Source organism: Apis mellifera, linkage group LG11 (assembly GCF_003254395.2).
Source record: "Apis mellifera strain DH4 linkage group LG11, Amel_HAv3.1, whole genome shotgun sequence".
Taxonomy (NCBI): domain Eukaryota; kingdom Metazoa; phylum Arthropoda; class Insecta; order Hymenoptera; family Apidae; genus Apis; species Apis mellifera.
Genome location: NC_037648.1, coordinates 12838678 through 12861623, shown reverse-complemented (window position 1 = coordinate 12861623; position 22946 = coordinate 12838678). Strand labels below are relative to the sequence as shown.

The 22946-nt window shown below is 38.4% G+C and overlaps 1 protein-coding gene across 2 annotated transcripts in view; it reads left to right on the top strand.

Annotated features, from left to right (window-relative positions):
* The first annotated feature begins 1038 nt into the window (after positions 1-1038).
* The window catches only part of LOC410336 (dipeptidyl aminopeptidase-like protein 6), a 98706-nt gene continuing 76798 nt past the window's right edge, over positions 1039-22946 (top strand). For both annotated transcript variants that reach the window (XM_006566378.3, XM_393817.7), the window contains exon 1: positions 1039-1894. The gene's annotated coding sequence lies outside the window, so the exon portion shown is untranslated. The remainder of the gene's footprint in view (positions 1895-22946) is intronic.

Here is a 22946-nt window from a genome sequence, read left to right as displayed (position 1 = left end):
AAGATATAATAAAAAGAAACGGGACGAATGGGATGAAAGTTTTTTTACGAGAGGGAAATTAAAGCAGGAATCGGAGAACGAAGAACGACGAATCGAAAATATGTAGCGTGAAGGGAAAATTGAGAAAGAGAAATGAGACGAAATCGAAAAATTTATAGGAAAGAAAAGTAAAGCTAGAAAATAGAGACGTAACGGCGAATTACAAGAAATAACGACGAGCAACATTGTTCTCGAACCGCGCAGTGGAGACATGATATCTCGAGGAAGCTTGAAAGCCAGAAGGAGAAAGCGAGAACGACAGACGAGGAGAGCACGTTGGAAGAAAGAAACGCACACGTTCTTTTCGGTGGAAAGAACAAGACAACGACGTTAGCCGAGACCGAGCAGGCGATAAAGATAAAATGTAACTTGAGAAATCTTGAAGGTAAAAAAACATAGGAGAAAAAAGAATATCAACAAACCAGGTCGCGGGGAACGCATTCAAAGAACGAACGAACGAACGAACGAACGAAATTCAAAGAAACGAGGGAATACGAAGTGAAAAATTGAAAACAGCACAACGGTTGCAAGATAGGCGATAGAAGAAAAAAGCGAGAAGATGGAAGAACAAGCATGGCGAGGTATTAGAAGAAAAGTATGGTTCGAAATAACGATAGAAGAAACGAAGGACTAAAAGAAGTAGAAGAAGAGAAAGAAGAAAGGAAGAACAGGAGTTAGGGCGCGCACGCGTTCGAAAACACGAGAGAGGATCGAGAGAAAGAGAGAGAGAGAAAGATGCAGGTGGCGAGGAGGGGAGAGGTAGAACTGCGTCCACGGAGGAACAACGAGGATGAGAAGAGAGCGAGAGGGCGCGTGTCGGGGGAGGGAGGGGGAGATCCGAAAAGAGAGAGCGAGGAAGCGGGCGAAGTATGCAACAGAAGAGAAGCAGACGCGTAGAGGGTGGTTGGAGAGGTGGCGAGAAGAAGGTGGATGAGGCGAGAGAGAGAGAGAGAGAAAGAGAGAAAGGTAGAGGGGAGAGGGGAGGGAGTAGCAGGAGAGCGAGGCTGCGGCGTAGCCTCAGTGCCGGCGCAGTGGCCGGGCCATCGTGTCCTGTGCCTAGTTCTCTGTGCTCTCTTCTCTCTGATCCTGTTCGACAGCCGACCACCACCACCACCACCACCACCACACCATCATCATCATCATCACCACCACGATCCTCCCACGACAGAGATCGCCCCTTTTTATCATTTATCCTGGACCCTGGTGCGTGGCCCTGTCCGTCCTCGAACCATACTCTCTCTCTCTCCGCATATTCGGTGTGATTCGGATCAACGACATCTCCTCTCTCTCTCTCTCTTTCTCTCTCTTCCTCTCTCTCCTCGACGATCCTTCCATTATATTCCTATATTCGTCACTCTCGACAAACCTGCCTCCTCTTATCGACGCGAATACATCGTGGTCCAAGTGGTGAAATCGCGCGAGCGCGTAGAAAACGACCGCGCGAAAGAAACGTAATCGTCGAGAATCGCGATCGTCGTTGTGGCGAATAATTGTGACGCTCGGTCGTTGTGTGAGCAGGTCCCGTGGACGACGCGCGAGGATCCATCCATCCAAGTCGGTCGTACGTTCATATTTATTTTGGTGGTTACTCCCTATTGTTGATATTTACTTTGTGCGAGGAACGTAGCAGCGGCAGCGGTAGCAGCAGCAGTAGCAGCAGCAGCGGCGGCAGCGGCGGTTGGGAAGGGAACGGTGGAAGAAAGAAGGCAGGCTGCCGGGCAGCAGTCGGGAGGATCACAGGGCGAAGAGGTGGGAGCCATGCCGCCCGGGCGAGCTTCCCTCGAGGTAGCCAGGATCGTCCGGCATCCCTGTTCTTCCACGGTACTTCCATTGCGTTTTCATCGCCTCTTTTGAGGTAAGGAATGAATTTTTCTCTCACTCTTTCTCTCTCTCTTCCTCCTCTTTCTCTCTTTCTCTTTCTCTCTCTTACTCGTCACCGATCGAGCGCGGAGCGATTGACAAAGACAGAGATATATATTACGTCTCGAACGGTGTTCCAACGGTGCCCAGTGGATAAGTTTAAATTAATTGTTTCTTTCGTTTGCGTTTCGCGTTTCGCGTGATGTGATAAAATGTAATGTTTAAATCCGACGAAGGAAAACTCTCAATCTTGTGTATTCTTGTATATTGTATATGTTCGTAGAATGTGTGTATCGATGGAAAAAGTTTATTGCGAATATTCGAGCAGGATCGAAAGGTCGTCGTCCGAAACGTGGCAGAATCGCGAGAGAGGTTTTTGCCACTGTTGACATTCTGTGACGAGGCTTCTGGCGGACGGTTGGACAGCCTGGTTGGCCGACCGACAATAGGGGACAGCGGGGCACACATGTTCCCACCAAGAAAGAAAGAAAGAAAGAAAGAAAGAAAGAAAGAAAGAAAGAAACGAACGGTGGAGTTGGTTCAATGAAGTTCGCGCTGAACGCGCCGCCGCCTGTCGCGTTTTCCAGTCTCCGCGTTTTTTCCCCACTCTCCTCTCGCCCGGAATAATCGTGCACGCTCGTTCCTCGTGCACTTTTTTCGCGATTTTCCACCCACTCGCGGAAATTAACCCGCGTTTGAAACGGTTAATCGAATCTTTCGTGAAATCTAGGCGAATTTTATTCAGAATTATTTCTTTCTGGAAACGATTCGAATTATTCTCCGCAAGGTATCTCTCTCTCTCTCTCTCTCTCTCTCCAATTTCCGAATCGTCCAAATCTCTCAAAGTGTTCTCCAAGCCTGCGAGAATGAATCCATTAAACGGATCGACTCGTACGTCGAATTTGCGCAAAGAGAAATATTCTCTTGGCGGATTCCAAAGGGGAGGGGGGGAGGAAAAAAGTAGCACTGGAAGAGGGAAACAGAGTTTCCTCGACAAACGGCCAACAACAATTGACCCAAAAATTTCCTCGGACGCGTTTAAGAAGCTACGGTCTAATAAATTTCGAGACGGGAGGCCACTCTTCGACGGAGCCGCAAACGGGCGGAATTCTTCCTCCGGATCGAGGATGCTCCGGATTCTTGGCGAGCGTGTGCGCGATAAGTCACGCTCGAATTTGCAATAGCGAGACCATCGTCCCGCACTCAAGTTTTCCCATACGACGTCGTATCCCTCTCGTTCCCCGAAACTAAAAATTTCCAAACGACGTAACAGTGGAAAATTTCGAACTCTGTATCGACGCCGGATCTCGACTTCCTCCTGTTGGTGGATTTATATATATATATATATATATATATATACACGGGGGCCGAAATGGTGAGGAATTTAGGATGGAGAGGTCGTTTCGAAGAAGCTCGTATCTTTGGGAAAAATTGTTACAAAGTTTCCAAGTTTCTTTCTCGAGATTAGGAGGGGAAATAAGGAAAGGCCGACGTCGAGGAAGGGAATAAATGGTTTCCTTGCGCGTTAATAAAAATATCGACGGGATATTTCTGCTCGCCTCCAGGTGGAATTTAATAGATCCTCCGTCCGTCTTTCGATCGCCGCCGTGAAACACGCGAGTGATAAATTCAATTCAATCTCCGTTCGAAAAAAATGCTCGAATAATATCATTTCGAAATTCACCCATCTCCACGTCTCGATATCTCGCGCGCTCGATTATTTAATCCATCAAGAAACGGAACTTTTTTTCGCCGCGATTATTCGTTCGCGCCGCCGACAAAGCAACAGATTTCATCGAGAGGCGGCGGGGGAGGCGAAAGGGGGCCGCGGTTTCCGTTTTCTGCTTTGTCGACGTAAAAAAAAAACGCATTTAAAGGAGGGGGAGAAGAGGCATCCCTCGGGTGGTCGACGTTGCTCGCATTCACTTAACGTAGGAAAGAAAAAAAGAAAAAGAGGAACAAAAAGCTTTGGTGGACGCTTTGTACGCGAGCCACGATTGCATCCCCTTTCCATCTCTCGATTTTTCGAGGCGGAGTCGGGTTTCCTGCGTGCAGACAGAGACAGAGAGAGCACTGCCCCTCTCCCTCGATTCCGTTCCCCGAAAGGATTACGGGTTCTCGCGGCCATTTACCCGGCCCAGATCGATTCTCGTAATTCGAATTTGTTTTTTCCGAGACGAGAGGATTCGATACAAGCGTTGCGAATCAGGCTGGACGATAAATTATTCGTTTCGGGGTAAATTTTTTCGCGATTAGATCGGCGTGAAATTACGGATTATTATATAGATAAATAATTCTTCTCAGGGGGGAGGCGAAATTAATCGAAATTGCACATTATGATCGTAAACTCGTCGACAATCCTCCGTGAAATTGCGGCGAATCGAAGAACACTCGGGTAATATCGAATATCGCGTACACGTACGATATTATAAACGTGATTAATACCGGTTAAATATAATTCCATATCCTGTGTGCGATGCTCTCCGCGACACAATATCCGTATTACGCGTTTCGTAATGGAAATTTCGCCTCCCCAAAAAACGATCCGTTTCGAGATCGGTGTGTATTCCCGAGGATATTCGATCGTTCTCGAACCGTCTCAATTTTCATCTACTCTTTGCTGGATCGTTATTAACTCGTTCTATCCAGTTGCTCAATTGTAAAATGATTTACATCGATGATAAAAATATTGGAATTGGAATATATTATTCCATACAAAATTAATTATTCGGAATTAAGGATAATGAATCAATAATGTTTATAATATAATTAGGCGTTTTTAATTGGAGGATTAGGATCAGCTTTTCCACGAATAAATATTAGATATTGATCGTCACCTCCATCATTATTTGCATTATTATTAAGAATATCTGTTTCATCCGGGAACAGGTTTATCCTCTGCATATTCATCTCCATTAGATTTTCTTTCCACTTCGTATAATAATAAAAATTCTTCCAAATAAATTACATATCATGAAAGTCAGAACGAGAAGAAAAATTCGTCGATGCTATCGCGATAATCTCTCTCTTTCTGAAAGTTTCTCTTGCAAAAATAAGAAGGATAATAAGATCGTGTTAGCTTGAGCTCTAAATCGGTCTTTATTCAAGCGGCAAGTTGGATCGGTATCCGTCGGGGAGGGGGACGAGCTCGGCTAATCAAATTAGCCACCGAGTCTCGGGGATAACGCGGTTATCGGACGTCTTCGCGTTAATTCGCGTTGATGTACGATCATTTCACGACCTTCCATTGTCGCGGAATTTGGAAGAGTCGCTTTAACAATTTCTCTTTCGATTATCATCGTCCCCGGGAAACGAATGAGAAGAAGAAAAACGAATAGAAGGGATTGTAAATTTGTTTTGGAAGAGAATAATTCCTTCCCATCGCAAGGAAAAGATATCGTCTCTTTCATTCTCAAGATTTACCAATTTACACAACTTGTTGTTGTTGTAAATTTGCTTCCATCGAATTTGTATCGATAATTCGTATTTTTGTATGGAAAAATGAGAAAGAATGGAAAGGTTGGAGAAAGTAGCGAAAAGGATGAGAGGGGTCGCGATCGAAGCGTGATGATAGCGTGTTGAGAGCTGTTTCCGAGATGGTTAATGGAATTCGCGTGGAATTTAAATACTGGGAGGGGGAACTCTCTGATTAAATTTTCGTCCTCGCTCACGAACGAGTCGAGGATTTATTGTATCCTCGACGACGAGGCAGGACGACACGAGGAGGAGCAAGGAAATTGGAGCGAGGACCGTTTCGCCTCCTGGCCGAGTGTCACGCGATTATCGAAGGAATAATACTCGAAAAGCGAGGGGCGTCGGATAGAATTATCGATGCGCAACAACGTTCGTTCGAGCTAGGAACGGTGATATATATATATATATATATGTGAATCGAAATTAACTTCAACTTTATAACTAATCGTCAACTTATTCAAGATTGATCGAAATTATCGTGTATAATAATACAACGAAGTTAGTTGTTTCAATTAAAAGCGATTAAAATTATGAATAAATATAATAATCGTAAGAAAGAATCAAAGATCGGTTGAATTAATTCAGATCGCGATTAAAATTATAAATAAATATAATAAGAAGAAGAAAGAATCAAAGATCGGTTGAATTAATTCAGATCGCGATTAAAATTATGAATAAATATAATAATCGTAAGAAAGGATCGGTTGAATTAATTCAGATTAAAATTATGAATAAATATAATAATAAGAGAGAGTAAGAAAGAATCAAAGATCGGTTGAATTAATTCAGATCGCGATTAAAATTATGAATAAATATAATAATCGTAAGAAAGGATCGGTTGAATTAATTCAGATAAAATTATGAATAAATATAATAATAAGAGAGAGTAAGAAAGAATCAAAGATCGGTTGAATTAATTCAGATCGCGATTAAAATTATGAATACATATAATAATCGTAAGAAAGAATCAAAGATCGGTTGAATTAATTCAAATCAATTTCGTTAAAGGAATGAGCGATTAAAATTATGAATAAATATAATAATCGTAAGAAAGAATCAAAGATCGGTTGAATTAATTCAAATCGGGATTAAAATTATGAATAAATATAATAATCGTAAGAAAGAATCAAAGATCGGTTGAATTAATTCAAATCAATTTCGTTAAAGGAATGAGCGATTAAAATTATGAATAAATATAATAATCGTAAGAAAGAATCAAGGATCGGTTGAATTAATTCAGATCGGGATTAAAATTATGAATAAATATAATAATAAGAAAAAAGAATCAAAGATCGGTTGAATTAATTCAGATCGAGATTAAAATTATGAATAAATATAATAATCGTAAGAAAGAATCAAAGATCGGTTGAATTACTTCAGATCGCGATTAAAATTATGAATAAATATAATAATCGTAAAAATGAATCAAAGATCGGTTGAATTAATTCAGATCAATTAGGAATTTTTCGAATGGATAAATCGATAATGATACAAATTTTATTTTATCTTGTTGTTAATTAAGATCATTCAATCTCAACGTTAACAATACATTGAGACAATATTAGAGATAAGATATCAAGACTCGATAACATGGCAAGTGTGTGTGAATACTCGATATTCAAAAATTCTTATCTACCACACCTCAAGTCCTGCTAAATGGATAGAAAATCACGCGAATGAATTTAATCGAATCGGTGGGTCGTTTAACTGAAACGAAGGGGACGACGATGGAATTACGCAACGTTGTTACCGTTGATGATGATTTTTAAGCGCCCCGATTATAAAATCTTCCGTTAAACGTGTTACAAGCGCTTATGAAAGCTTCGTAAAATAATAAGGAAAAAGTGATGATGCGGCGGATTCTTTTCTCTCGAGTATGAAACGATCGACAAGTCGTTTTCGCGATATATAAATAGAAAAAAAGGTTCCTAGTCGCATCCCCCCTTTCTCGATGAAAAGTTTCTTCGTAGAATCTTTTTCCAAGAGGAGGGGTAGCAGTTGTATCGTCGATCGCTTGCGTCTACCGAGAAAATAATCCGTCACGTGTCACTCATGAATAATTTCCAACGTTCGTTCCATATTTCATGGAACGAGGATAGGACGAAGAAAAAGAGTTGAAAATCTTGGCCCGGCCGGGAGAAAGATGAGCCGAAAACCACGATTCCCGATCATCAAACGTATATATATATATATATGTATATGTGTCTCTAAATAGGGAGGAATTTTGTGAGAAATTTCATAAAAAATCCCGCCACTCTGGCAGGGAGGAAAAAAAGAATCGCGTCGCAATTAAAAGCTATTATACGCGAATATTCTCTCGTTTCGCCTGGCAAATTTCCCTTCCATTATCCACTTCTCTCCCCTTTATTTATTCCTCTCTCGTGGAAAGAAAAAGGAAAGAGAAATAAAGAGAAATCGGTAAAAATCTCGTTGAATTCATTCTCGAACGATTCAAAACTTTGCTCCATCCTTTTTCACCTGTCGAAGATGAGAGATGAATCGGAAGAGAAACGGAAAAACGCGGTGTCGTTTTAATCGTCGAATTATTTTCGATCGTGCAAATTGTTGACGCTCGAGGAGAGGAGAGGGGAAGAGGGTGGTAACGGCAATTGAGGGGGTTGGATATCGCGGAAAAATTGCCGATAATGATCGAAATCGCTTTTGTATTAACGCGAAAACGAGCTCGGTTTATTTTTTCCCCCTCGTCGAGGACATACAAATTCGAATTTACTTTTCTTTTCTTCCTGTCCTCGCTCTGTCGCGTTTTTATTTCACGAGGAGAGGGGGAGGGGAGAGGGAGAGCACGTTACGCGGCTCGTTTAAGATACGTCAACCACGAAATTTATGCTTCGCTCGAGATCGATGGTTTCTCTCCGCGATATCGAAAAGATGCTCCGGGAAAAATTTCGAGAAAATTTCGCCAAAGTATTTATGCGATCCATCAATTTCTCTTCTTCTTATTCCATCTTCTTTTTCTTTTTTTGAGACAATCGTTCAAGAATCACGATTATCGATAAATTTCCGATCAATTTTCTCTCTCTCTCTCTCCCTCTCTCTCTCCCTCTCTCTCTCTCTCTCTATATATATATATATATATATATATATTCTTTCTCTTCAATTTCTCTTCTTCTTATTTCATCTTCTTTTTCTTTTTTTGAGACAATCGTTCAAGAATCACGATTATCGATAAATTTCCGATCAATTTTCTCTCTCTCTCTCTCTCTCCCCCTCTCTCTCCCTCTCTCTCTCTTTCCCTCTCTCTTTCTATATATATATATATATATATATATATATATTCTTTCTTTTCAATTTCTCTTCTTCTTATTCCATCTTCTTTTTCTTTTTTTGAGACAATCGTTCAAGAATCACGATTATCGATAAATTTCCGATCAATTTTCTCTCTCTCTCTCTCCCTCTCTCTCTCCCTCTCTCTCTCTCTCTATATATATATATATATATATATATATATTCTTTCTCTTCAATTTCTCTTCTTCTTATTTCATCTTCTTTTTCTTTTTTTGAGACAATCGTTCAAGAATCACGATTATCGATAAATTTCCGATCAATTTTCTCTCTCTCTCTCTCTCTCCCCCTCTCTCTCCCTCTCTCTCTCTTTCCCTCTCTCTTTCTATATATATATATATATATATATATATATTCTTTCTTTTCAATTTCTCTTCTTCTTATTCCATCTTCTTTTTCTTTTTTTGAGACAATCGTTCAAGAATCACGATTATCGATAAATTTCCGATCAATTTTCTCTCTCTTTCTCTCTATATATATATATAATTTTAATATTTTCTTCAAATCGTTCAAGAATCACGATTATCGATAAATTTCCAATAAATCTCCTTTATCGACTTTATTATTACTTGCAAATTCTCATTCTCTCTCTTTCTCTCTCTCTCTCTCTCTCTCTCTCTCTCTCTCTCTCTCTAACATTCTACGGATTTTCAAAGAATTTTTAACGAAAGTTATCCTCCGAATTACAGAAAATTCTCATCGCGATTATTATTCCGAAAATTTTAACATTTTCTTCAAAAAGCTTCATTTTCAAAGAATTTTTAACGAAAGTTATCCTATCCGAATTATAGAAAATTCTTATTATTATTTCCTTTCAAATCCGTCATGGAAGCAAGCCGTCATTCGATTCATTCACTGGGGGGGGATGAATTGGTAACCTCAACGAGTCGTCGTCTCGCCAAAAACCGCGGCCAACGACAACGCGCGAAGCCACGAAACGCCGCATGATTTCGTGCGGTCGTGCGAACGCATCGAACGCGTTCCAAGTTGACCGAAAGCCGTTGGAAATGACGAGAGATGGACGGTGGTGGACGGACAGCACAATGACGTCGATGAGATCTCGGTCGGAGGAGGAGGAGGCAAAGTTTGTTATCGTTCCACTGACGTGAATTTCGCAGGGAGAGGGTGGAGGTGTAACCTTCTTTCGCTTCGAATCTTGCCGGCTGTTATCTCATTATCAGTGGCATTGTTTCGAGCCGTTCTAAATCGGCGTGGCCCACCTTTGTAGCGATAGGGGACGCGGTTGGGTTGAGAGATTTTTCTTAGAATGGAATCTCGTCTGTGGATCTGAAATCGAGGAAGATAAACGTGTTAATTCGTCGACGATCCTTTCGAGTCCGATTTGATTGGGAATCGAGAGAATGAAATGAAATGTTCTGATCAATTTTTATTTAGTGACAGTGTTTGAAGGTTGTAAGTGAATTAGGGATAGTTTTTTTATAGTAATGAGAAGGGATAAAGAGATAAAAGAGAGTCTGATAATAGTTTTCCTCGTTTTTGTAACGAAATGAGTCTTTTTTTCCAACAAAAAGTCACAAGACAGCTTTTAAAGTTAATTACTATTAACTATTGTTTGCCAAGTTTCGTGTCGTTTCGATTATCAATATGATTTCTTCATCGAAAGAGAAGAGAGAAAGAAGATGGTTATCTTTACAGTCTCTTTATCCTTCTTCTTTCGATTGTTCTCTTCGAAAGTTGCGCTCGAATTAGTTTCTAAAATTAAGCGGCGGCCATTTATGCGTATCTTTTTTCTAATCTAATCTCTTCACCGTCGATTTTTATCCGTTCGACGAGGAGAGAAAGAGAAGGGTGGGAAGAGGCGAGGGCTTCCTTCTCCTTTTCAATTTGTCGGGATACGGGATTACGGCGAATTGGAGCTCGTTAATGCGGCATTACCGAGCCCTGCCGCGTGTGTTTATTTCGTGTAATTTCACGGCGGGCAAAACGATCGGACGATTTATCTTGCGCACCGATTCCGCTTAAACTCGAGCGGATCACGGGAGTATTTATCATAGTATTTATCATATTCCTCCCCTTCGTGATTCGTTTAAAAAGTAAAAGCAAAAACTTTAAGATTCGAACTTGTTTGAAAAAAGATACAATTCATATTCCTTTTCTCCTCTCTCCCTCCTCTATTAGTCAATAGATCAGCCAGACCTAATCAATAGACCTTCCTTTAAAAAATAAAAGTAGTCAAGAATATTTATCATAGTATTCCTTCCCCCCCTTCGTTTGATTCGTTTAAAAAATAGAAGCAAAAACTTTAAGATTCAAACTTGTTTGAAAAAGAATATTCTTCAATATAATTCATATTCCTTTTCTCCACCCTCTCTTCTCTATTAATCAATAGATCAGCCAAGAGTATTTATCATAGTATTTCTTTCCCTCTTTTCGTAATTCGTTTAAGAAATAAAAATAAAAATTTTAAGATTCAAACTTGTTTGAAAAAGATTAATCTTGGGAATTTTTCTTCTGATTTAAACGGGAGAATTGAAATAAAAGTTCAATTCATATACGTTTCTCCCTTCTCTCTTCCATTAGTCAATAGATCAGCCAACAGTATTTATCATAGTATTCCTTCCTTCCCTTCATTTGATTCGTTTAAAAAATAAAAGCAAAAACTTTAAGATTCAAAAATGTTTGAAAAAGGATACAATTCATACTCCTTTTCTCCACTCTCTCCCCTCCATTAGCCAAGATCAGCCAAAAGTATTTATCATAGTATTCCTCGTTTCTTCCTTCCCTCTGACTTGTTTGAAAAAGAATACAATTCATATTCCTTTTCTCCATCTTCCTCCTTTCATTAGCCAATAGCTAACAGTATTTATCATAGTATTCCTTCGTGATTAAGAAATAAAAGCAAAAATTTTAAGATTCAAACTTGTTTGAAAAAGAATACAATTCATATTCCTTTTCTCCACCCTCCCTCCTCTATTAGTCAATAGATCAGCCAACAGTATTTATCATAGTATTCCTTCCTTTAAAAAATAAAAGTAGCCAAGAGTATTTATCATAGTATTCCTTCTCTCCCTTCGTTTGATTCGTTTAAAAAATAAAAGCAAAAACTTTAAGATTCAAACTTATTTGAAAAAGGATAAATTCATATTCTCCATTTATTCCATTCTCCTCTCTTCATTAGCCAATAGACCAGCCAACATAGTATCTTATTTATCATAGTATTCCTCGTTTCTTCCTTCTCTCTGACTTTCGTGATTCGTTTAAAAAATAAAAATTTTAAGATTTAAACTTGTTTGAAAAAGAATACAATTCATATTCCTTTTTTTCACCTTCCCCTCCATTAGCCAATAGATCAGTCAAGAGTATTTATCATACTATTTTTTCCCTCCCTTCGTGATTAAGAAATAAAAGTAAAAACTTTAAGATTCAAACTTGTTTGAAAAAGATTAATCTTGGCAATTCTTCTTCCGGTTCGAATTAGAAGAGTTCGATCGAAAATAAAATACGATTTATACACGTCCCTCCCCCTCCCCTTCCATCTCGTGCCAATATATATACTATTCGAACGGTAAAAGTCGGGAAGTAAATTTTTATCATGCCACTTTATTAGTTATCGTCAATATTTCTCATCATTCACCCGATCTTCGTCCAATTTACGATTTCTTATTCCTTCATCGATGATCTTTTTTTTAACAATTACAGTAGCATCACAGTTAAATATTCTCATTTCACACTTTTTATACGACTACTCGGAGAAGTGGAAAGAGATCCTCTCGCGTTCGATCTTGGAGATACGAAATGATAATCAGAAGAGGAGGAGAGGAGAAAGGGTGCAATTTTCCTTACTGTTCCGGCTTCGTGCCCCATTAAAGGCGTGCCGCCTCCTTTAAAACTTGCAACTTTTAACTAATCGGCTCGTTTAACGAGTTAAGCCACTGCTGTCCCTCCGTCAGATTAGCATTATCGAATTTGTTCAAAGCTTTTCGAATCTTCTTCCCCCCCCTCGTGGAGGAAAAATTTAATATCATTTCTCGAGTTTAAATTCCCCTCGACTCTTCTTGTTTCTCTCTTTCAGAGTCTCGATACTTTTCACAATTCGTTGAATCATTTTTATGGACAAGGACACGTTTCGAATTTCGAAAAAAACATCAAGATTTCCCAGAGATTCCTTTCTCTCCCCCTGGAAAGGAGGGAGAAAACTAAAGTTCAACTTAAATTACGGACTTTACGAGAGGGCTTTACGAAGTTCGGCTACGAAAGTGAAATTTCATCTGGCTAATTAAAATCTATCCGTGTAAGGGATAGGAATCTTTGACGATCACGAGATTGAGATCGATCGACGATCTCAAACTTTCTTTTTCCCTTCTCATCCATCCAAAGATGGATGAGGATCTTCTTCCCTCCCTAATCAAATTAATAATCATTTGTTTCAAACGTAATACCTTCGATTTTCCAACTCTTGACCCATAACATATCCCATAAACGTCTCCAATAAATTTTCTATCTACGAAATGATAAAAACACCCCTTCTTCTTTTAAATTATTTTACATACAATTATTATAAAGAAAAATTAAAAAAAAATTATTATAAATTATTAAAAAATATTGTATTACATACAATAATTAAAGAGTCTCTCCACAAAATTAATCCGAAATTCGATCAAGCTTTCTTAACCAACATCCTCGAGTCCGAGAAGAAAGCGACTCGACAAAAGACTTCCATCCATCCTTTCGTATTTCGCGCGAAACGCACGGAGAAAGAAGGATGGAATTCGAGATGGAGGGGGAGGGGAAGCTGAGGAAAAGTCGGAGCAGTCGTAGAGGGGGATCGATAATTCTGTCATAAGCCAGCTCGAGCGACAAAACCGCACGCGTCAGCCTTTCGAGGTTAGGTCGCGGTCCAACGATGACGATTCCGTCTTCTCCGTCCTTCTCCCTTTCGCAAGAAATTTCTCTTTTCGACAAACCGGGAGGAGGAGATTCGATTTCGATGGCCGCTTCAAAGTAATCGTTTATTTTTATTCGATGTTTATCCTGTTACGTCTAATTCTCGTAGTTGATCGTGGATCCTTTCTCGCGCGGATCGGTGGATCAATTAATGGCGAATGGAAAGTTTCACTCCGCGAGTAATAATAGGGGGTTAATGCCAGCCTGATATAATAAAGTAATAAACCGATTAAATATTTTTTCGTTCCTGTTTCAAAGTGAAATTTAATTTCGAGAAACACTTTGCCCGAGATTACGGGAACAATTTACCAGCGGTAACCGTAATTGCTTTTATCTCAAAGTTTCTTCTTTTCCCTCCCTCCCCTCCCTCCCTCGGAGTGCGTTTTATCGAGCAACGCGATTAATCAATCATTCCTCCCTTTCCTGGTGTTTTTTTTCGCGTCGGTTATTAAAAAAAAAAAAGATAAAAACACGTTCCTTTCAAAAGAAAGAAGGGAGATGAATCGACGAATTGTAAAAATTAATTAACTCGCATTGGATCTGTTACTTTCGCGTTGTGATTCTGTTTAATCTTTACGATTCTCGATTCAGATCTGGAGAAATCTTGGAATAATAAAGTCTAGTGACTTTTCTACGATTCTCGATTCAGATCTCGAGAAATCTTGAGATAATAAAGTCTAGTGACTTTTCTTAAAGATCATTTTCGGGAATAATATTTTATAACAAAAATATAATAAATATAAGAAGAAATATATATATATATATATATATATATATATATATATATATATATATATAAAGAAAAAGAAGAGGAAAGTCGTGGAAATTTTCAAGAATCCATTTTGGAAATTATAAAATTACGAGAAAGGAATTCGGCAAAAGTTTCCTCGAGAAGCCTTCGATTCTTTTAGGAGTGTATTTTCTCTAGAAGTGTATTTGACGGTAAAATTATAAGCAAGATTGGACGGGAATATAATAAGATTCGAACGAAGAAGATTTGTATCCGAGTTTGATTCGCGAGAAAGGAGGAGAGGAGAGGAAAGAGAGACGAATTAAGATCGGAACGGGTTAATCTTCGATCGTGAGAATATTCCTTCCGTGGAAACAGAGGGCGCCGTCTTCGAATCGCAAATGGAACGAGAGGAACATCGATTCCCTCCCTCCTTTCTGTATAAATAAGGAAACGGGGAGAACGTGGACGATCGTAATTCGTAAACTATTTCTCGAACTTATCCCGAATTTTTTACCTTTGTACGCCATCTTTTCTTTTCTTTAATAAAAATCCTCGACGAGAAGATTTTCATCTCCAAGAATGGAATTAATTGGAATTAATTGGAAATTGTTCTTCTTTTTTTAATTGTATGATAAAATTTAAACGAATCGTTAAATTTATTCAAAATTATCCAAGAATTGCGATCTTTCATAATGTCACAACAATAATTGTTCTTCCATTAATCGATCTTGGTTTGTTTCTTCAAACAAACTTCTCGAAATTATTCTATAAATTTCTTCAAACGAATCGAATGGTTTCGGAAGAAAATTTGAATGGAAAAAGAAGAGATGGAAACATTTCCTTTATAAATATCTCGATCATAATTTGTTTTTAATCGTGTCTCTCCCTGAAATTATTCTATTTGTATTTGTAATCCGTGGGAGAAAGAATTTCGAGGGAGGGGGAAATTTGTCGTTCGTCGAAAAAACATCTCGGTGGAATTCGTTCAGGGTTGAGCGATGCCGACACCATTAATTCATTACGACGTGGTTGAAAAGCTCGTGGAATTGCGAGGATTCGTCCATTCCTCTGACACGTGGAATTCTGACTAATCGCGCGTGCTTGTCCCGAAACGAAACTTTGAACGTCATTCACTCATTGTATCCTCGGTTCCATAAAAAAACGACGATGGTGTTAATTAATAATCGTTAATTAATCGTCTCTTTTTTTCTTCTTTTCCAACCGCGATATATATTTGCATACAAATATTTGCAAATCCGTCCATCACATTTCTATCCCATTTATTTGTAACGTTCTCTTCCTCTTTCTCTTGACGATTCTAAAATTCTTTTTCTTAATATATATCAGTTTACGATTCGTAATAATTTTTTAATTTGTTATGTTATATGTTCATGTTTAAATTACAATTTAATTTGTAACGTTTATTTACCTCTCTCTTCTTCTTTCTTTTCTTTTTCCAACGAAGAAATTCCATTTCTCTCACTCGATCAACATAATAAATGAAGATATGCAACAACCGTTCACTTTTCACAGTACTGAATCCATGATTTCCAATATTTGCTGGGAACAAACCTATCCACCCCTCGATTTCGAGCCCCTCCATTAACGAGGTGTCGATTGAAAGACATTGGAAACGGAAGAGAATGCGTTACGCAGGGTAATTTATTAATAACCAGGTGTGATATTATATCGAAATCGTTGAGAGATCGGTTCGAAACTCGATGGAGGGGATGAAGAAAGGAGGGGGAAGAAGGATGAGTGTCGTGGCGCGAGGATTATCGTGGATTAAATTGAAATTCGATCGATTTCCCGGACATCGCCTCTTGTCCATTTCTCTGCATTCGAAAGAAAAACTTTCTTCTTCCTCCTCTTCTTTCCCTATTTTTTTAGAGGATCGTTGTTAAGAGGTTATAAAGTAGAAAGTATTGCTTTTGCGTTGATATATCCGAAGAAATAACGCGAAGCAATCTTTCTTATATTATATTTGCAAGTTGTTTTTAATGAGAACTCATCAAGCCTCGTTCATTAATCTTAATTATTGTTAAATTAATCGTGAAATTCGTAAAACGATATTGGATTCGAACAGGGGTTAAAGTTCGTAGGATATCTGATTAGATTGTTTGACCGTGTCTCGATCGAGGTAATCCAATCCCCTCCCCCTTTCAAGAATCCGCTGGAGATCACAGTTTTTAAGATTTCTCTTCCATCCCTTCGCCAGACTTTCTCATCTTTCGAATTATCCTCGATAATTGGCACGACAATACAAAGAAATTATAATTTTCGTTTCTTTGAATTCGGTTCTTGAGAAAAGAAACGAATTTATTTTGTAAACCAAAGACGAAGAAATATATATACTTTTTTCTTTCAAAATTTTATCAACTGTTGCATATAATTATTATATTCTCTCTCTCGAAAGAATAATGTCTCGTTAATTTCTCTTGAAAAAAGGAAGAAAGAAATGTTTACATTTATTATAACATTTTCTTTATCATTTTCCGTTCGTAGAATTCGGAATGGAATTATCTCGCGGAGGAAAAAGAATACGGAATACACTCCGTGAAGTTTACGAAACGGTCACTGGCCGCCTTTAATGCCTGTTTTTCAATACGAAATTTTAATTACTCCTCGCCGCGAAACGAACAATAAACCCTCCTCTTTTTCCCTCTTTTTCCCTTTCTTCACGCCGACGCTTTCAGCCTGCTCTGAAAATGCTTCTTCATGAAAAATCCTCCTCCCCCGATTATTATTCGAAAGAAGAAAGTTATTCGCGAGATCGATCGATATTCGTTGGATATGGAAAATAAACGAAAGCAAGCATTATTTAACCAACTAATTTTTTTTTACGCGCAGACAACGCGTAATCGCGGATTAATGTATTTAACTTGACAACCGATTCCAATTTTTAACATCAAATATTAACCCGTTCGAAAAAAAGGTAAAAAGTCGGGAATATTATATTACATTTTTTTTTTTTTTTGTATTCGAGTATTTTTCGAGGGAGAGAGAGAGAGGAAACCGTGTGATCGTTATACAGCGTCCAATAATGGCCATGTTTTGTCGATTCGGAACACTCTTACGCTCGATTACGCCGCCATTACTTTCGCCAAATTCACCGCATTACGGTTCAAAAAGTATCGTAGTCGCGTTTATTTTCGTGTATCGTAGTAACTTTTTATTTAATAAACAGCAGTAATACAAACTCGGGAAAATATTTCTTTTTTTTGCATGTTCGTATTCATCGACATCGGGTGAATTTTGGTTGAATCATTTTTGATTTCGATATAATAAAAAAGGTAACGATTCATTCTTCCATTTCGTTTTTTATTTTTCTGTTTAAAAATTTAATCGAAATATCATATAATTTACGCTTTTTCTTATTTTAGAAATAATACAAAAAACGAGCAAAGCATTACGCTTTTTCTAATATACGAAAAATTCGATCGAGAGAGGAGAGAAGAGTAAAAAATCGTATCCATCGATCTAAAATTTATTCGAAGTAAGTCACGAATTACGAAAGGCGCGTTCCGCTGTGTAAACAGAGCGGCGATACACGAGCGACGACACGAGAAACAAAACAAACGATTGGAGAGAGAGGGGAATGTCGTTTGCCGCGGCAATACATAATTCTCGTCTCGAAAGTCATTGTATCGTCGTCGTGCCTCCCGAGAGCGACGAGACGTGTTTCTCCTGGAGAAATGCCGCCAATTTGGCAATCGTGGCCCGGGTCCTATTCGTATTCGATTCCAAGGGACTTTCGCGTAGCTTAGGAATCGGTGGAGGTGGAGGAGGAGGAGGAGGAGGGGGAGCCAGTTTTCTCGAATGTCTCTCTCGAGAAGTGTCGGCCCTCGAGTGGAATAGGTCGGCACTTTGTCAGATGACACGCCACCGTCGGCATGAACAGGCCTCGTTAAACCTCGAAAGTGGCCGCCATCCACGTGGATATTTTTGTTTTCCACTCCCCCTCTGACCTTCCTTTGACACGTACCAATTAAATGGTAAAAGAAGAAGAAGGGGACGAGAGATCTTCTTGAGAGATCCTTGCGCTTCTATATTCTATATGGAATGATAATTTTTGAGAGGAATTGGAATCGATAGAGGAAAGTTTGTAACGTTTGGATTATTTTTACAAGATATTGATGCAAGTTTAATTGTCTTTGTAACAAGAATCGAAATGATTTTTAATCGTCGCTCGAAAGGAAAATTTCTAAGAATTTGAAATTTGAGAGATTATATTTATTACATTAACGATGCTCTGCTGCTCTCTTCGTGCTGGACACAAAAATCAAAAGGATTTTTTAATGGTCGTTTGAAAAGAATTTGAAAGAGGGATATTTATAACAAGACTCTGTATCATTTCCATGCACCTCAAGAATCGAAATGATTTTTAATCGTCGCTCGAAAGGAAAATTTCTAAGAATTTGAAATTTGAGAGATTATATTTATTACATTAACGATGCTCTGCCTTGTCTTCCTGCACAAGAATCAAAGGGATAGGATTTTTTGATGGTCGTTTGAAAAGAATTTGAAAGAGGGATATTTATAACAAGGCTCTGTCTCATCTCCGTGCATCACAATCGAAATGATTTTTAATCGTCGCTCGAAAGGAAAATTCCTAAGAATTTAAAAGAAGGATATTTATAACAAGGCTCTGTCTCATCTTCATGCACCTCAAGAATCGAAAGGATAGCATTTTTTAATTATCGCTCGAAAAGAAAATTCCTAAAAGTTTGAAAAAGAGATATTTATAACAAGGCTCTGTGCTTCGTTCGAAAAGAAAATTCCTAAGAATTTAAAAGAGGAATATTTATAACAAAGTTCTATGCTTCGTTCGAAAGGAAAATTTCTAAGAATTTGAAACAGAGATTATATTTGCCTGCCTTGTCTCCGTGCTGGTCATAAGAATCGAAAGGATAGGATTTTTTGATGGTCGTTCAAAAAGAAAATTTCCAAGAGTTTGAAAGAGAGATTATATTTATTACAAGGCTCTGCCTCATCTCTGTGCACCACAAGAATCGAAATGATTTTTAATCGTCGCTCGAAGACTCTATGCTGATGCGTTGTTCGAAAGGAAAATTTCTAAGAATTTGAAAGAGAAATTATATTTATTACAAGGCTCTGCCTCGTCTCTGTGCACCACAAGAATCGAAATGATTTTTAATCGTCGCTCGAAAGGAAAATTTTTAAAAATTTGAAAGAGAAATTATATTTATTACAAGGCTCTGTGCTGGTGCGTGGCCACAAGAATCGAAAGGATTTTTGATGATCGCTCGAAAGAAAAATTTTCAAGAATTTGAAAGAGGAATTTGAATATATTTATAGCAAGGCTCTATCTCTTTCCGTGCACCAAAAGAATCGAAAGGATAGCATTTTTTAATTGTCGCTCGAAAAAAAAATTCCTAAGAGTTTGAAAGAGAGATTATATTTATTACAAGGCTCTGTCTCTTCTTCTTGTACTGCCACAAGAATCGAAAGGATAGGATTTTTTGATGGTTGTTCGAAAAAAAAAATTCCTAAGAGTTTGAAAGAGAGATTATATTTACAACAAGGCTCTGTCTCATCTCCACAAAAATCGAAATGATTTTTAATCATCGCTCGAAAGAAAAATTCCTAAGAATTTAAAAGAGGGATATATATTATAACAAAGCTCTATGCTGGTGCGCGGCCACAAGAATCGAAAGGGTTTTTGATGGTAGCTCGAAAGGAAAATTTCCAAGAATTTGAACGAGGGATATGCACAAGAAAGGAAAATTTCCAAGAGTTTGGAAGAGAGATATTTATAACAAGGCTCTGTGTTGATGTCACAAGAATCGAGAGGTGGTTTTTGACGGTCGTTCGAAAGGAGAGAGTTTTCTAAGAGTTTGGAAGAGGCGAGTTTAAAGGAAGGGAAGATGGGGGGCGAGGACAGGTTAGGGATAACGTTTAAGAAGGGAATTATTATCGTTAATGCAATTACCATGCGCATCCGGGAGGAGGAACGAACGTTGTTGCGGTGGAGGCCAGGCTCTGCCTTGTCTCTCTGTGCATCTGGCTGGTGTGTGGCCACAAGCTGGCCAAGTGAACCACAAATCCCATTACGCGTCTATGTTCTCCTTGGCCGCCTCTCCATTTTCGTCTTTGTCCCCTTATCCTTGTGATTTATCCAGACCAAATTTCACCAATTTCCTCCTCCCCTTTGCTTTCCTCTCCTTCTTTTTTCCCGCGTAATTTTCAAATCACGATATTTGTTTCGATATCTGAACGTAGAAATTTAGAAATTTTTTCCTCTCAAATATTATTCAGCTCCTAGAAGCAAGCAATTTTACGCGTCGTTGATTTCGAAACTTGGAAATTATAAGGTTAATGGCCGGTTGTGAGGGCTCGGATTAGAATGAAACCTCGAGGGACTTGGATTAATTCCCTTCCAAGATTCCCAAGGTCTCAACTTTCGCCCCTGGAAAATCGAATTTAACTTAAAATTCATCTTTTTCTTCTTTTTAAAAGAAACCTTTCCGAGAATATTCTTCTCGAACGAAGCATCGTCGCCCTTGAAACTGAATCTTTCGAGAAACGAAATACTTTTCTATTGGCGCAATTCATTTCCAATTTCTTCCCTCGTCGTTTCCAAATCCTGATACGAATTTTCGCCAATTTTATCCTCTCCTTCCATAAAAATCTTGGCGAGGATAAAATCGAAACGCTCGATCCTCTTCGTCTTAAGCGCGCTATGCAACTTGAACTCTTTGAGAGTCATTTTTGCGGCTCTGTTTCGAGCTACTCGTCCATCAACATCCCAGCGGGGTGTAGATAAGGCACGTATTCATTAGTTTCATCGGGGCGACGCGTGCTTCGACGCAACCCTCTCCCTCTGCTAATTGCTGCAACCCTGCGTGTGATTTTATTCGAACTCGTGGAAAATTCCAGAGGAATCGCCGTCCATTTCGTTCTATTTAATTACGCAAAACTAGAATATAAATTTAAAAGAGAAATGCCAATATGTTATATATTGATTTTCTATTTTATAAAGGGTGTCCCAAAATTAACGCAAGATTTGAATTAGATATAAAAGAGAGTTTTCGAAATATCGTTTAATAACGAAGACATGTTGTTGTATCGTACAATGCTTCGTTTTTACCAACTTTAAACTCTCGGCTATCAAACTTTTGTCCTTTTTTCAGGCTTGCCTTAATGCAAAAATGGCGGCAAATTCAAATCTCGCGTTAATTTTGGGACACTTTTTATAAAATAGAAAATCAATATATAACGCGTGGCATTTCTCTTTTAAATTTATCAAAGATTCGTGGAAACTCTTTGATTGGAATTATTTAAAGAGTAAGAGGAAGACTTTGGAATTTTTAAGTATTCCTTTCTCGAAATAATATCTCTAATATCGGAATATTAGAGAATGTGATCTGAGCTCGAAAACGGAGGTCGAAACTCGAGGAAATCCGGGCCCGGAACGTACTCTTCCATTATCCCAGTTAATTTTCCCGATTTATAATCTCTAACGCTACTTGTTCTCTCTCCAACTTCGAAACGACCCACGAATTATCCCGTTCCAATTCAGAACTAGCTTTCCACTAGCCATTCTCCGTTAATAAATAACGCGTTTCGAACGGAAGGAACGCGGAATCGTGTCTTGCTGACCCCAGGCCACGCGTTTCGGTATAATTGAGTTTGCACCGCGACGAGTTTGGATGCAACGAAAACGATTCCGCCCGATCGATTCCTCCGATCGATCATCGCCTCGTCTTATCTTCTTCTTCCACCCCTCGAATCCCATCCGACTCGTGATTTATCGCGATCCCCCCCTCTTCTTCTAACCTATTTTCATCCCTCCTCCTTTTGTGAATTGCTTCTGTTCCATGTCCGTTCGAATTCTTTTATTTCTTTCGAATCTTGGGGCCAGGAATTTCGATAATTCGACAATGCGTTTGAGAAAGCGAAATTTGGTATTTTTTCCAATTAATTATTTGGATTATAAATGTCGATTGCTTTTCTTTATGTGGATATATCTTAAAAATGTCGTCTTCGAATATTCGATACTTTTCCATTTTTGTTGATCGATAATTCGATAATGCGTTTGAGAAAGCGAAATTTGGAATATTTTCGAATATTTTCTCCAATTAATTACTTAAATTACGAATGTCGATTATTTTTCTTTATGTGTGCGAATATATCTTAAAAATATCGTCTTCGAATATTCGATACGCTTCTCTTCTTTTTGTTGATCGATAATTCGATAATGCGTTTGAGAAAGCGAAATTTAGTATTTTCTCCAATTAATTACTCTTGGATTATGAATGTCGATTGCTCTTCTTTATGTGTGTGGATATATTTTAAAAATGTCGTCTCCAAATATTCGATACGCTTCTCTTCTTTTTGTTGATCGATAATTCGACAATGCATTTGAAAAGGCGAAATTTGGTATTTTTTCCAATTACTTATTTGGATTATGAATGTCGATTGCAGATATATCTTAAAAATGTCGTCTTCGAATATTCGATACGTTTCTCCATTTTTGTTGATCGATAATTCGATAATGCGTTTGAGAAGGCGAAATTTGGTATTTTTTCCAATTAATTACTTGGATTCCAATGTCGATTGCTCTTCTTTATTTGTGTGTGGATATATCTTAAAAATGTCGTCTCCAAAT